The sequence below is a fragment of the Hyla sarda genome, chromosome 6 (assembly GCF_029499605.1).
Source record: "Hyla sarda isolate aHylSar1 chromosome 6, aHylSar1.hap1, whole genome shotgun sequence".
Lineage (NCBI taxonomy): Eukaryota > Metazoa > Chordata > Amphibia > Anura > Hylidae > Hyla > Hyla sarda.
Window position 1 is genome coordinate 74,746,935 of NC_079194.1, and position 14,136 is coordinate 74,761,070.

The 14,136-nt window shown below is 42.9% G+C and overlaps 1 protein-coding gene across 5 annotated transcripts in view; it reads left to right on the top strand.

Moving 5' to 3' along the window:
- The first annotated feature begins 12,628 nt into the window (after positions 1-12,628).
- Positions 12,629-14,136, top strand: part of LOC130275782 (inter-alpha-trypsin inhibitor heavy chain H3-like) — a 115,822-nt gene continuing 114,314 nt past the window's right edge. For 4 of the 5 annotated variants that reach the window (XR_008844899.1, XM_056524182.1, XM_056524187.1 and 1 more), the window contains exon 1: positions 13,081-13,203. The gene's annotated coding sequence lies outside the window, so the exon portion shown is untranslated. Of the gene's footprint in view, positions 12,668-13,080; positions 13,204-14,136 lie in introns of those variants that run through there. The other variant, XM_056524185.1, reaches the window with a different exon arrangement.

The following is a 14,136-nucleotide window of genomic DNA, read 5'->3' on the forward strand; positions in this document are numbered from 1 at the left end:
TCTAAATATGTGAATATACCTTTTTTAGTGATCTCAGCTCTGTTCACATAATGGCCCTGATTTACTATTGCAAACCCGACATGTTTTGAAAAAAAAACCTGACCAACTCTCCATTTTACTCAGGAAACCTGAAAAGGGGCGTGACCATTGAGCAAGGGGGAGTGGTCACCAAAAAGGGGGCGTGTCCCCTACATTTTCACAAAAAAACAACATATCTACTAAGGTTTCCACAGAAAATTGATGGATTTGAGCTGAGGAAAACCCCACAGATCAGAGCATGTGTAAAAAAAAAAATAATAAATAAATAAATTTAGGGAAAATTGCTAAAAATAGGGAAACATTAGTAAATACAGTGGAAAACAAATTGTAGGGAATTAAAACCCTCAAATAAAACTACACTCCACTCTTAGTAAATCAGGGCCAATGAGTGGCAAAGAAAAAATCCAAAGGGATTGCGATAAGGGAATTGTGATTTCTGGTTTCTCTCTTCTCTAGATATTGTATAAAAAATGTATCATAACAGAATTAAAAGATGCTGGCAGCTGCCACTAGTGGGAACTCGGAATGACACTGCATTCATATTAAATTCAGTATTTACCAGTAAGTGGTAAGGTCCTGAGCTCCCTTGGCTAGAGATAGCCAGCATATCATCTTTTAGACCAATGTCTATGCATGGTATTTGGGGCTCTATTTCAGAAAAATAAACCTTAGACTGCTATTTAAATATTTTATGAACTTAGCAAAGCCATTAATCAAGTGATTGAGAGCTTACAAAAGTTGCACAAAAAGTTGATTAAGCATCTAAGCAAATTATTGTGCGACTTTTGGCTGCAAGCAAAAAGCAACAAAAGAGCTTACGAAAGTGAATAACATTTTTCACTTTGCAGTGGTCAGGGATTTATCAAGTGCCAAAGTCGCACAAAAAGTCGCAACCCGGACGGGGAATAGGATACAGCGTAGATGTCACAAATCTACTATCTCTAGTAAAGCGCAGGAAACAAACTATAAAGTCTCGACGAGGTAGTATAGAATTCCTGCACTCCTGTCCCGTATCTACCCGGGATTACAGGATGTTTGCTGGAGGTGTGGTGGTGAGGGGGGCACGATGTCTCATGTTTGGCTGCACTGTCCCATCCTGGCCCCGTTCTGGTCCCATGTCTGTGAGGTTATACACCAATTGACATCTATACAACTTGACCTAGACCCAGCTCCTCTCCTTCTTTCCATTCTCCCTCCGGCTATTTCATCCTGGCACTCTCGCTTGATTGGTTTTATGCTTCTAGCAGCCAGGACTGTAATTCCACGACTTTGGAAATCTACTACACCCCCGTAATTTTCCTCCTAGGCCCAAGAACTATCCAACATACATAGGATGGAGGAACTTATAGCTGACTCAAGAAACCAAGTGACAAGACATCACCGGATCTGGAGCCCTTGGATTACCTTTCTATCCTCTACTGCGTATAGGACCTCATACATGACATCCTAGCCTACTCTCACTCATGCTGCGCCTTTCTCTGGTGTATCGACCTGCTCAGCATGGTCAGGATGCCTGCCCTATAGAGGCCCTGCCTGCATCTGTTGCTCTCCGAGGTATGTACTATTCCTGATCTGCTCTAGCTCTCTCCTCCTATGTGCCTTACTTGTATGAGTGCCTTGATTTGCCATGGCTATGCATTTCCTTGTTAGTTGGTCCTACAGACCTGTTGTTTTTTTCCCCTGTCTTCTGTATTGCTCTTAGAATTTAATAAAACTTTTACTTGGAAAAAAAAAAGTGGCAACCCCTCCAAAACAGTGTAAATGTAAGCCGGGCTGGCTTACAAAACGGCTTTGGATATTACAACCCTATAACAGAGCTAGGGCTGGTATCACTCTGCAGCCGCCTGGGCTCCATCACATTTTCTCCCTGCTACCTGTAACACTCACGTTTTAGAAGACAGGAACCCCGGTGGATGTGGATCCGCTGGACCTGTGTGTCAGATGACTCGGACCGTACCCTGGAGTGGAGTCTAAGGTGCTGCTGGTTTTCACCAGAGCCCACCGCAAAGCGGGATGGAATTGCTGCAGCAGTCGGCACCCAGGTCGCTACCCCTGGCACGGCTCGACCACACAGGTCAAAAACGGCACTCCTGGGCCTAGGCGATAACAGGTTGGCATTATTTAGGCTAGGGAGGGCCAGTAACAATGGTCCTTGCCCACCCTGGTAACGTCAGGCTGTTGCTGCTTGGTTGGTATTTGGCTGAGGGATAAAAATAGGGGGGACCCTATGCATTTTTTTTCTTTATATTTAATTATTTATGGGAAAAAAAGCATAGGGTTCCCCTTATTTTTATTCTCAGCCAAATACCAACCAAGCAGCAACAGCCTTACGTTACCAGGGTGAGCGAGAACCATTATTATTGGCCCTCCCCAGCCTAAATAACACCAGCCTGTTACCACCTAGACCCAGGAGCACCATTTTTTACCCTCCGGGCCTGTTGGTACCGGCTCTTCCTGGCACCCCTGTGGTGGTGGGTACCGGGGTAATAATCGGGAGTTAACGCTAGCTGTTTTTGTGGCTAATACTAAGCCCCCGCTTAGTAATGGACTCCCTCTTTAAGATGGCTTCCACTACTAAGCCTGTCAAGTAAATAAAAAAAAAACACAACACGTTTAAAAAAATTTATTACAAAAAAACATTCCCCCAAAAGCCCTCGTTAACGATTTTATTAGCATTAAACAAAAAAAATGCTGGTCACTGTAGTCCTCCGAATCTAAAGTAGTCCACAGGATACACGGATCTGAAATGAGAAGTAAAAAAAAGTAAGTACATTTAGGGGTGGAAAAAGTGGTTAAAAAAATGTAATAAACACATATATATATACAGTACAGACCAAAAGTCTGGACACACCTTCTCATTCAGAGTTTTCTTTATTTTCATGACCATGAAAATTGCAGATTCACATTGAAGGCATCAAAACTATGAATTAACACACGTGGAATTATATACATAACAAAAAGTGTGAAACAAATGAAAATATGTCATATTCTAGGTTCTTCAAAGAAGCCACCTTTTGCTTTGATTACTGCTTTACACACTCTTGGCATTCTCTTGTTGAGATTCAAGAGGTAGTCACCTGAAATGGTTTTCACTTCACAGGTGTGCTGGTGTGGAGGAGGAGGTGTGATGGTGTGGGGGGGGGGCTTTGCTGGTGACACTGTTGGGGATTTATTCAAAATTGAAGGCATACTGAACCAGCATGGCTACCACAGCATCTTGCAGCGGCATGCTATTCCATCCGCTTTGCGTTTAGTTGGACCATCATTTATTTTTCAACAGGACAATGACCCCAAACACACCTCCAGGCTGTGTAAGGGCTATTTAACCAAGAAGGAGAGTGATGGGGTGCTGCGCCAGATGACCTGGCCTCCACAGTCACCGTACCTGAATCAAATCGAGATGGTTTGGGGTGAGCTGGACCGCAGAGTGAAGGCAAAAAGGGCCAACTCTGGGATCTCCTTCAAGACTGTTGGAAGACCATTTCAGGTGACTACCTCTTGAAGCTTATCAAGAGAATGCCAAGAGTGTGCAAAGCAGTAATCAAAGCATAAGGTGGCTAGAACCTAGAATATGACATATTTTCACACTTTTTTGTTATGTATTTAATTCCACATGTTAATTCATAGTTTTGATGCCTTTAGTGTGAATCTACAATTTTCATAGTCATGAAAATAAAGAAAACTCTGAATGAGAAGGTAAAACTTTTGGTCTGAACTATATGTATATATATATATATATATATATATATATATATATATATATACACATATATATATATATATATATATATTTATTTATATTTGTGGTCGTGGCTGCAAGACCGTGCCCCCCCCCCCTCCCCCACTTCAACTAACCATGATCCAGATAACTACCAGAACACTCAATATGACATAATGTGCCCATACGCCCTGACATGACGGCGGGCGGGAATTTTTAAACCTCTCGCCCCTCCCACAAATACAGCCCCTTCCGGGCTTAAAACGTATGTGTTGTCCCGGTACAGGACCTGGTCCTGTCCCTTGTCTAAGGTCCCCGCAGCTAGAGTCCGTCCATATCTATAGGGCTCTCCTGTAGGGCTTACCCCTAGTCGTCTTAAAGGGGTACTCCGGTGGTTAATTTTTTTGACTATATGGCATCTTCTTTGTAAGTTTTGTTTTTTTGCAATATACATCTGTTATATGGCAAGGTAAAGAATTGTTGTCCAGCGCAAGTTCCCGTTTAAAATCCTAATCTTTATTCAAGCATATACACCGGGTACGAAAGGCAGGGTAGACACAGGTGACGCGTTTCAGCCCGTCAAAGGGCCTTAGTCATACAACATACAATGACAGAGTGAGACCTTTATAGGGTGCAGAGGGGGAGGAGGGAGACAGGGCGCACCCCCTACTGGAGTGCGCCGAATCTCCCCTCCCCCTCCGCATCCAGGTGCACATAACCGAGGTATGGAACAAATCCTATTAACCTCTTGTACACCTCTCCCCAACTCGGCCCACTCTGAACCACAAAAAACACATGATTTAAAATTGCAATAGGAACATAATATAGTCTCCATTACATAAATGTTGTTATTAGGTGTGTGTGATGGCGTGTGGTTCCCAGAAGAGCTGTTTTGTTATAGTAATTTGTATTTCATAAGTAATTACGAAAATCTTCCGGGAGTACTCACTGCCGCACACACAACCGCACAATGTGTACAGGTCATTACAACCCTATAGTGAAGCTGTCAGGTTGCATGTGGCATCATTTTCTTTTATTAGTATTTTTCATTTGTTTCTTATATGCAGACAAAGAGTCTGTTCTTCATAATTAATTCAAGAGATGCCGAATGCAAATCTGCAGGTTCACTTGTGGTGTTAGAATACATGGACTGCACAGTAAGTGGTCGTTGCATGTTATGCGAAAATATTATATTACATTACTTTGACGATAACCACATTACTATGAAGTTAAGATATAAACCTAGACGATGAAAAAACAATAAAGCATGAAAAATAGAAAATAAAAAATAACAAATAACAACTAATTAGATAAATAGTGTGTCTGACCTAGTCTATAGTGGCTGAAAAAGAAGGGAACAGATATTTAATATAACATAATGTTAATACTATAGGAAAGTATGTAACCATTATAGATATCTGTTGCTATTTAATAATGTAATATAGTATCTAATCTTTTATTGAGACCCTTTGGTGTTCGACTTCCCAACCTCAATATCCAAAATACCTCCTTATCTAGGAGCTTTTGCTTAATGTTGCCGCCCCTGACTGGTGCCGCAATCCTCTCCAGACCTTGTACAGTAAGTGTTCTCGTACTACCTGCATGCGCAGGGTTATCTGGAGGGATGGCAAGGTGCACGGGTTGGGGATGTATGGACTGCAGGGTAATAAATCTCATACTGGGAATGATCTCTATATGTGAAGGAGGAGGGGGGGGGGGGGGGGCTCCTGAATGACACATGCTGGGAGTTTTAGTCATTCAGGACAGACTTTGGGCATGCTAAGAGTTGTCGATTTGCAACAGCAGGAGGCACACTGGTTGGGAAACACTGTTCTAGCCTATTCAGCATACACATCATGTTACACAAGTGTTTTCCTCCAGCTGTTGCAAAACTACAACTCCTAGAATGCCCAAAGGCTGTCAGGGCATGCTGGGAGTTGTAGTTTTGCAACACCTGGAGGCACCCTGGTTGGGAAACACTGGTGTATGCCCTACAGAGGTGTGGTGAACTACAACTCCCAGAAGACTACAGAGGCAGCATGCTGGTGTTATACCAAAGACTCCTGAATGACACATGCTGGGAGTTGTAGTCCCTTTTGTGTGTGTATGACAGTGTATCCCAACCAGGGATGATTTATATTAGTGTGCTGTGTATAAGGGAGCCGACCCGGGAAAATAGTAGGATGGGTAAAGGGCGGAACAAACAAACAAACAAAAAAAGTAGTCGCCCCAAACCAGCAAGGCATGTGGCATGCTGGGATTTGTAATTTTCAGCACAGCAAGAAACAGGGAATAGAAGCAAAGATAGGAAAACAAAGATGGGGATAAAAAGACAACAAAGAATGAAAATAGAGTAGCTTAAACAACAAGAATAGAAATGAAACAAAACAAAAGTCAAAAACGGAAAAACACGTTGACCACCGGAGTACCCCTTTAAGTAAAGTGTGTACATATTAATTTAATGTATAGAAAATATATGTACAGGACCTTAGTGGTCACATGATGTACGGTTGTGATTTATAAAATGTTCAAGGACCTTTGAGGTCATGTGATGTACACAGAGTTCACTGGGTTCATAACTTATAGGTTTGCCAACCAATGAGCTTTTGTCCTGCCCCTTATTATATAAAGGGCTGTAGTCAATCAATTCACTCTCTTCTCTTAGTTCCGGATTATCAAGCAAGCACAAGCATCTCATCAGCATCAATTCAATTCATCTAGGCACAAAGCCTAAGAACCTGCAGCCACTAAACGTTAGTTACTCAAAGCTCAATCTATCAAAATCTGTGTGACTACTACCAGCTAAGATATTAATTAGTAGCACAGTGGCCTGCATCAAAAGCTCATTGCTTCCAAGTCCCAGCAAACCTGTGAGGAACCTGTATCCCGGTTTACTCTTGAAAAGATTGTTATGTTCAATACCGTTGCATAAATTCTGCAAGTAAAGTTTCTTCAGTTTACTTCATAAAATCTGCTGTGGACATTCCCTTATTTCTCACTGCCGTTTGTGGGACGGCTGTCGGTAGGAACATTACAATTGAGGAAACCTCACCCTGGCATCACGACATTCAAGGGTAAATACCACTAGACCCTACACTATTACTGCAACACCCTAGACACCATCCCTCTCCCGGCAACCACACTTATATATATATATATATATATGGCAATTTTTTTTCAAAGCTGCAAAGTGGTGTTCTGAAGTCATTCATTGGTCTTTGCTTATATGTGCTAAAAAAAACTAATGGTATTCAAAAGTGATTTCTTGGTTTTTGGTTATGTGAGCCAAATTCATCAACCCCCTGCCATAGTATGATAAATGTGTCACACATAAGCAAAACTAAAGCAAAAAAAATGCCCTGGAACTCGCTTACCAAAGCAACCATGAGAAATGTCCCCGTACAATGTTATATTATACAGTATATAAGTTACTTCATCTTCCAAAAAACACTGCATGTCCATATGCCATGTTATTTTCACACGGTGGAATGTCCATCCGGAAACTTTTTGGGTGGAGATTCTGCATTCAGCATGTTCCACTACAAAATATGACATCTCCATAGTTGACAATGCATTTCTGAGCAGATTCAGCTGGAATCGGAGGCAAGGAAATGGTATTTCCATGGCAGATGTTTCCAATGGAATTTCTGAGCTGATTTTTTCTGCCAGATTCCGCTCTGAAATTCTGCCTTAGACCATATAAATTTTATTTAAGGGGAACCCCTCCATGAGCCAAAAAAAGAGCTGCTCTGTAGAAACACCTCTCATTCTAGTTAACTTAGTCCGTCCTTATATTACATGGACAGCTACTATTCTAGAACATGTAAAAATATTTCCTATGCATCAGCTGCTACAGGGAAAATGACTCGTTGGCCACAATTTACCTTAGCAAAATCAGTTGGTTGCAGTTGGTTGGGAGCCGACCCGGGGTGATGAGCAGGTATTCCTCCTGACGCTCACATTTTAAAGGGGTACTCTGGTGCTTAGACATCTTACTCCCGCGGTCAGGCATCTTATCCCCTATCCTTTGGATAGGGGATAAGATGCCTGACCGCGGGAGTCCCGCCATTGGGGACCCCCGGGATCTTGCACGTGGCACCCCATTTGTAATCCGTCCCTGGAGCGTGTTCACTCCGGGTCTGATTACGGGCGATCACAGGGCGGGCAGCGTGTGACGTCACGCCTGCGCCCCCGTGTGACGTCACGCTCCGCCACCCTCAATGCAAGCCTACGGGAGGGGGCGTGATAGCTGTCACGCCCCCTCCCATAGGCTTGCATTGAGGGGCGGAGCGTGACATCACACGGGGGCGCAGGCGTCACACGCCGCCCGCCCTGTGATCGCCCGTAATCAGACCCGGAACGAACACGCTCCGGGGACTGATTACAAACGGGGTGCCGTGTGCAAGATCACGGGGTCCCCAGCGTCGGGACTCCCGCGGTCAGGCATCTTATCCCCTATCTCTAATAAGACAAATGCTTAAAGGGGTACTCCGGTGAAAAACAATTTTTTTTTTTTTAATCAACTGGTGCCAGAAAGTTAAACAGATTTGTAAATTACTTCTATTTACAAATCTTAACCCTTCTAGTACTTATCAGCTGCTGTATAGTACACAGGAAATTCTTTTCTTTTTAAATTTATTTTCTGTCTGACCACAGTGCTCTCTGCTGACATCTGTCTGTCTCAGGTGTCAGCAGAGAGCCCTGTGTTCAGACAAAAAAGAACTCCAGCAAGAAATACAACTTCCTGTGGAGGATACAGCAGCTGATAAGTACTGGAAGAGTTAAGATCTTTAACCCCTTAAGGACCAAGGGCGTACAGGTACGCCTTTGCTCCCTGGTACTTAAGGACCAAGGGCGTACCTGTACACCCGTGGGAATTTAGGTCCCCGCCACCCGCCGGGCGGGGATCGGGCCGGGGTGACTGCTGATATCTATCAGCAGGCACCCCGCGCAAATGCCCAGGGGGGTCATTAGACCACCCCATGTCGGCGATCGGCGCAAATCGCAAGTGAATTCAACTCTATGGTGACCCGGTGACCCGGAATAGAAGGGGGATCGCGGGTGTCCTAGACACCCACGATCCCCCTGTAGCGATAGGAGTGAGGTGGCAGGGTTGCCACCCCTCCTATCTCTGCTATTGGTGGTCTAGACGCGACCACCAATAGCAGATCGGGGGCGGAGGGGTTTACTTTCGGTTTCCCCGTCCTGCCCACCCACAATAAGCGGGGCAGGACGGGGAAACCGACAGGGACCGGCGCCGAAGATCCCCTTACCCATCGGCGATGGCAGCGGGCGACGATCAGCGGCGGCAGCGGGCAACGAACGGCGGAAGAAGAGGACCGCGACGCAGCTCCCTGGATCCAACGGAAGCCGGTGAGTTACTTAGCAACATCTGGAGGGCTACAGTCTGAGACCACTATAGTGGTCTCTAAACTGTAACCCTCCAGATGTTGCAAAACTACAACTCCCAGCATGCCCAGAGAGCTGTTTAGGCTTGCTGGGAGTTGCAGTTTTGCAACAGCTGGAGGTCTACAGTTTGAGACCACTGCAAAGTGATCTCTATACTGTGCACCTCCAGATCTTGCAAAACTACAACTCCCAGCATGCCCAGACAGCAGTTTGCTGTCTGGGCATGCTGGGAGTTGTAGTTTTGCAACATCTGGAGGTCCACAGTTTGGAGACCACTGTGCAGTGGTCTCTAAACTATAGCTCTCCAAATGTTGCAAAACTGCAACTCCCAGCAAGCCTAAACAGCAAACAGCTGTCTCTGCATGCTGGGAGTTGTAGTTGCGATTCCTCCAGCTGTTGCATAACTACATCTCCCAGCATGCCTTTCGGCGATCAGTACATGCTGGGAGTTGAAGTTTTGCAACAGCTGGAGGCACACTGGTTGGAAAATACTGAGTTAGGTAACAGAACCTAACTGAAGGTTTTCCAACCAGTGTACCTCCAGCTGTTGCAAAAGTACAACTCCCAGCATGCACGGTCTGTCAGTACATGCTGGGAGTTGTAGTTTTGAAACAGCTGGAGGTTTGCCCCCCCATGTGAACGTACGGGGTACATTCACACTGGCGGGTTTACAGTAAGTTTTCTGCTTCAAGTATGAGCTGTGGCAAATTTTTCACCGCAGCGCAAACTCCTAGCGGTAAATTCACTGTAAACCCCCGCCAGTGTGAACGTACCCTAAAAACACTACACTTACACATAATAAAGAGTAAAACACTACATATACACCCCCTTACACTGTCCCCCTAATAAAAAATAAAAAATAAAAAACGTATTGTACGGCAGTGTTTCCAAAACAGAGCCTCCAGCTGTTGCAAAACAAAAACTCCCAGCATTTCCGGACAGCCACTAACTGTCCAGGCATGCTGGGAGTTTAGCAACAGCTGGAGGCACCCTGTTTGGGAATCACTGGCGTAGAATACCCCTATGTCCACCCCTGTGCAATCCCTAATTTAGTCCTCAAATGCGCATGGCGCTCTCTCACTTCAGAGCCCTGTCGTATTTCAGTGCCACATTTTAGTATTTCAGTGCCACGTATTTCAGTGCCACATATTTTAGTGCCACATATGGGGTATCTCCGTACTCGGGAGAAATTGCACTACTAATTTTGGGGGCTTTTTTTCCTTTTACCCCTTATGAAAAAGAAAAGTTGGGGTCTACACCAGCTTGTTAGTGTAAAAAAAATTTTTTTTACACTAACATGCTGGTGTTGTCCTTTACTTTTTATTTTCACGGGAGGTAAAAGGAAAAAAAGACCCCCAAAATTTGTAACCCAATTTCTTCTGAGTAAGAGCATACCCCATATGTGGATGTAAAGTGCTCTATGGGTGCACTACAATGCTCAGAAGAGAAGGAGCGCCATTGGGATTTTGAAGAGAAAATTTGTCCGGAATTGAAGGCCACTTGTGTTTACAAAGCCCCCATGGTACCAGAACAATGGACCCCCCCATATGTGACCCCATTTTGGAAACTACACCCCTCATGTAATGTAATAAGGGGTACAGTGAGCAAAGATCTGTCAAACGCCAGTGGGGTGTAAATGCTCACTGCACCACTTATTAAATTCTGTGAGGGGTGTAGTTTCCAAAATGGGGTCACATGTGGGGGGGGTCCACTGTTCTGGCACCACGAGGGGCTTTGTAAATGCACATGGCCCCTGACTACCATTGAAAACGAATTCTCTTTCCAAAAGCTCAATGGTGCTCCTCCTCTTCTGAGCATTGTGGTTCGCCCGTAGTGCACTTCAGGTCCACTTATGGGGTACCTCCATACTCAGAAGAGATGGGGTTACAAATTTGGGGGGGTATTTTCTGCTATTAACCCTTGCAAAAATGTGAAATTTGGGGGGAAACACACATTTTAGTGAAAAAAATATATATTTTTTTTTACATATGCAAAAGTCGTGAAACCCGTGTGGGGTATTAAGGCTCACTTTATTCCTTGTTACGTTCCTCAAGGGGTCTTGTTTCCAAAATGGTATGCCATGTGGGTATTTTTTGCTGTTGTGGCACCATAGGGGCTTCCTAAATGCGACATGCCCCCCCGAGCAAAATTTACTCTCAAAAAGTCAAATTTCACTCCTTCTCTTTGGAGCATTGTAGTTCGCCCGTAATGCACTTCATGCCAACTTATGGGGTGCCTCCATACTCAGAAGAAATGGGGTTACAAATTTAGGGGGGTATTTTCTGCTATTAACCATTGCAAAAATGTGAAATTTGGGGGGAAACACACATTTTAGTGAAAAAAAAATTATTTTTTTTACATATGCAAAAGTCGTGAAACACCTGTGGGGTATTAAGGCTCACTTTATTCCTTGTTACGTTCCCCAAGGGGTCTAGTTTCCAAAATGGTATGCCATGTGGGTTATTTTTGCTGTTCTGGCACCATAGGGGCTTCCTAAATGCAACATGCCCCCCAAAAACCATTTCTGAAAAACGTACTCTCCAAAATCCCCTTGTCGCTCCTTCCCTTCTGAGCCCTCTACTGCGCCCGCCGAACACTTTACATAGACATATGAGGTATGTGCTTACTCGAGAGAAATTGGGCTACAAATATAAGTATACATTTTCTCCTTTTACCCCTTGTAAAAATTCAAAAATTGGGTTTACAAGAACATGCAAGTGTAAAAAATAAAGATTGTGAATTTTCTCCTTCACTTTGCTGCTATTCCTGTGAAACACCTAAAGGGTTAAAACACTTACTGATTGTCCTTTTGAATACTTTGGGGGGTTTAGTTTTTATAATGGGGTCATTTGTGGGGTATTTCTAATGGGAAGACCCTTCAAATCCACTTCAAACCTGAACTGGTTTCTGAAAAAAAGCGAGGTTCAAAATTTTGTGAAAAATTGGAAAATTGCTGCTGAACTTTGAAGTACCTCTGGTGTCTTCCAAAAGTAAAAACTCGTCAATTTTATGATGAAAACATAAAGTAGACATATTGGAAATGTGAATAAAAAAAATATATTTTGAATATCCATTTTCCTTACAAGCAGAAAGCTTCAAAGTTAGAAAAATGCAAAATTTTCACATTTTTCATCAAATTTTGGGATTTTTCACCAAGAAAGGATGCAAGTTACCACAAAATGTTACCACTATGTTAAAGTAGAATATGTCACGAAAAAACAATCTCGGAATCAGATTGATAACTAAAAGCATTCCAGAGTTATTAATGTTTAAAGTGACAGTGGTCAGATGTGCAAAAAACGCTCTGGTCCTAAGGTGTAAAATGGCCTGGACCTTAAGGGGTTAAATAGAAGTAATTTACTAATCTGATGGTCTGACGAAGTGCGGAAGCACGATACGGCTGTGACCAGTCAGCCGGATTCCCCGGCGTCCTTGTCTCCCTGCACCTGCATGTTTTACTGCACGCCTAAGAAATAAAGAAGTTGTCGCTAGCTGTCTGTGGTGAGTGCCGCTTATTTTCTATGCTCTCTCAAATGTTTAATTTACTAATCTGTTTAACATTCTAGCCCCAGTTGATTTAAAAAAAAAAGATATAGTTTTTCACCAGAGTACCCCTTTAGAGAAATTAATCAGCACAACATTTTTAACTTATTCAATCAACGAACAAAGTAGTATTCATGGATATACATTGGCTTTAAGGCAGGGATGGGGCAAGCAATGTTGGTGCTCTTCCCTGAACTTCTGCATGATAGTTCTCAGATGGCCAAGCATTAAATTGTCCTATAAAATCTTAAATCTGGTCAGAAATAGTAGCTCTCCTCCATTGAATTCTAAAACATTCAAAACTGTAGGTATGTAGAAAGAGGTGTATTGCTCAAACTAAGTGATGTATGACATATTTAAAATCGCTGCAATGAGGAGGACCTTCTGACTCGGGAAAATGTTGTAGGAGGGACACACTAGAGAAGACACTAGATTACTGGAAGGACGAAGGTTCTGATCTCCATTTTTCTTACATGTTTCATCGCAGTTAAACAGTGAGTATTGTTACAGATATGCTGGAGACATGTTATTGTTTTATGCTTTAGATAATGTTTTTGTGATACCATCTCTGCCATATACTACAATATGGACAGAATAGCAACTTCCATGATCCACAGCAACCAGGCGATCCACATAGGACAGTCATTTACAAGCAGTGACACAGCGACAAGCAGTCTTATCTTCGAGCGAATGCAGTTATTAAATCCAAAAGAACAAAAAGAAAGTGAAAATCATCCAGCATTTATGCCTTCTATACTCACATTAGATTTAGCTGCCTGGACAGTTAGGCACGTACATTATTATTTTTATTTATATAAGAAAATCCAACATTCCTTTCCAAATCCCTTGGGGAATGCTGTAAAAAAAATGTGCTTCCTTTTTCCCTTTAGAAAGGAAATATTGTTTGTTTTGCTGTAATTGTAAAAGTTTCTTTCACTTTTAAATGTTTTGAGCACTTTTGTTTTTTATTAAATGGTTTATAAACATTAGTAACAAATACTTAAAACATCTCAGAGGAGATCGGTGTAAATATGAACAAATCAATATACAGTAGATCACATCTGTCGTAAAATGCAAGTTTCCAAAATGATCTCATGTATAATAGAGTCATCCATTGCCTGTTAACCTCACTAAGCTCTCTGTAATTCATTTCTCTGCTTATACAAACATAGGTATCATAAAGAAAAAAGCAGATAAAGATTATATGAAAAGTTCTGTTTTCAAGGAGTTAGACTCTGTCTAAATATATATATATATATATACATACAGTGACCCCTCGACCTACGATGGCCCCGACATACGATCATTTCAACATGCATGTTGAAGGCAGCATCAACATACGATGCTTTTTTATGTCGGGGCCATCGCATAAACGGCTATCCGGCAGCGCAGACTGCTTCAGCTGCCACCGGATAGCCGTTTACGGT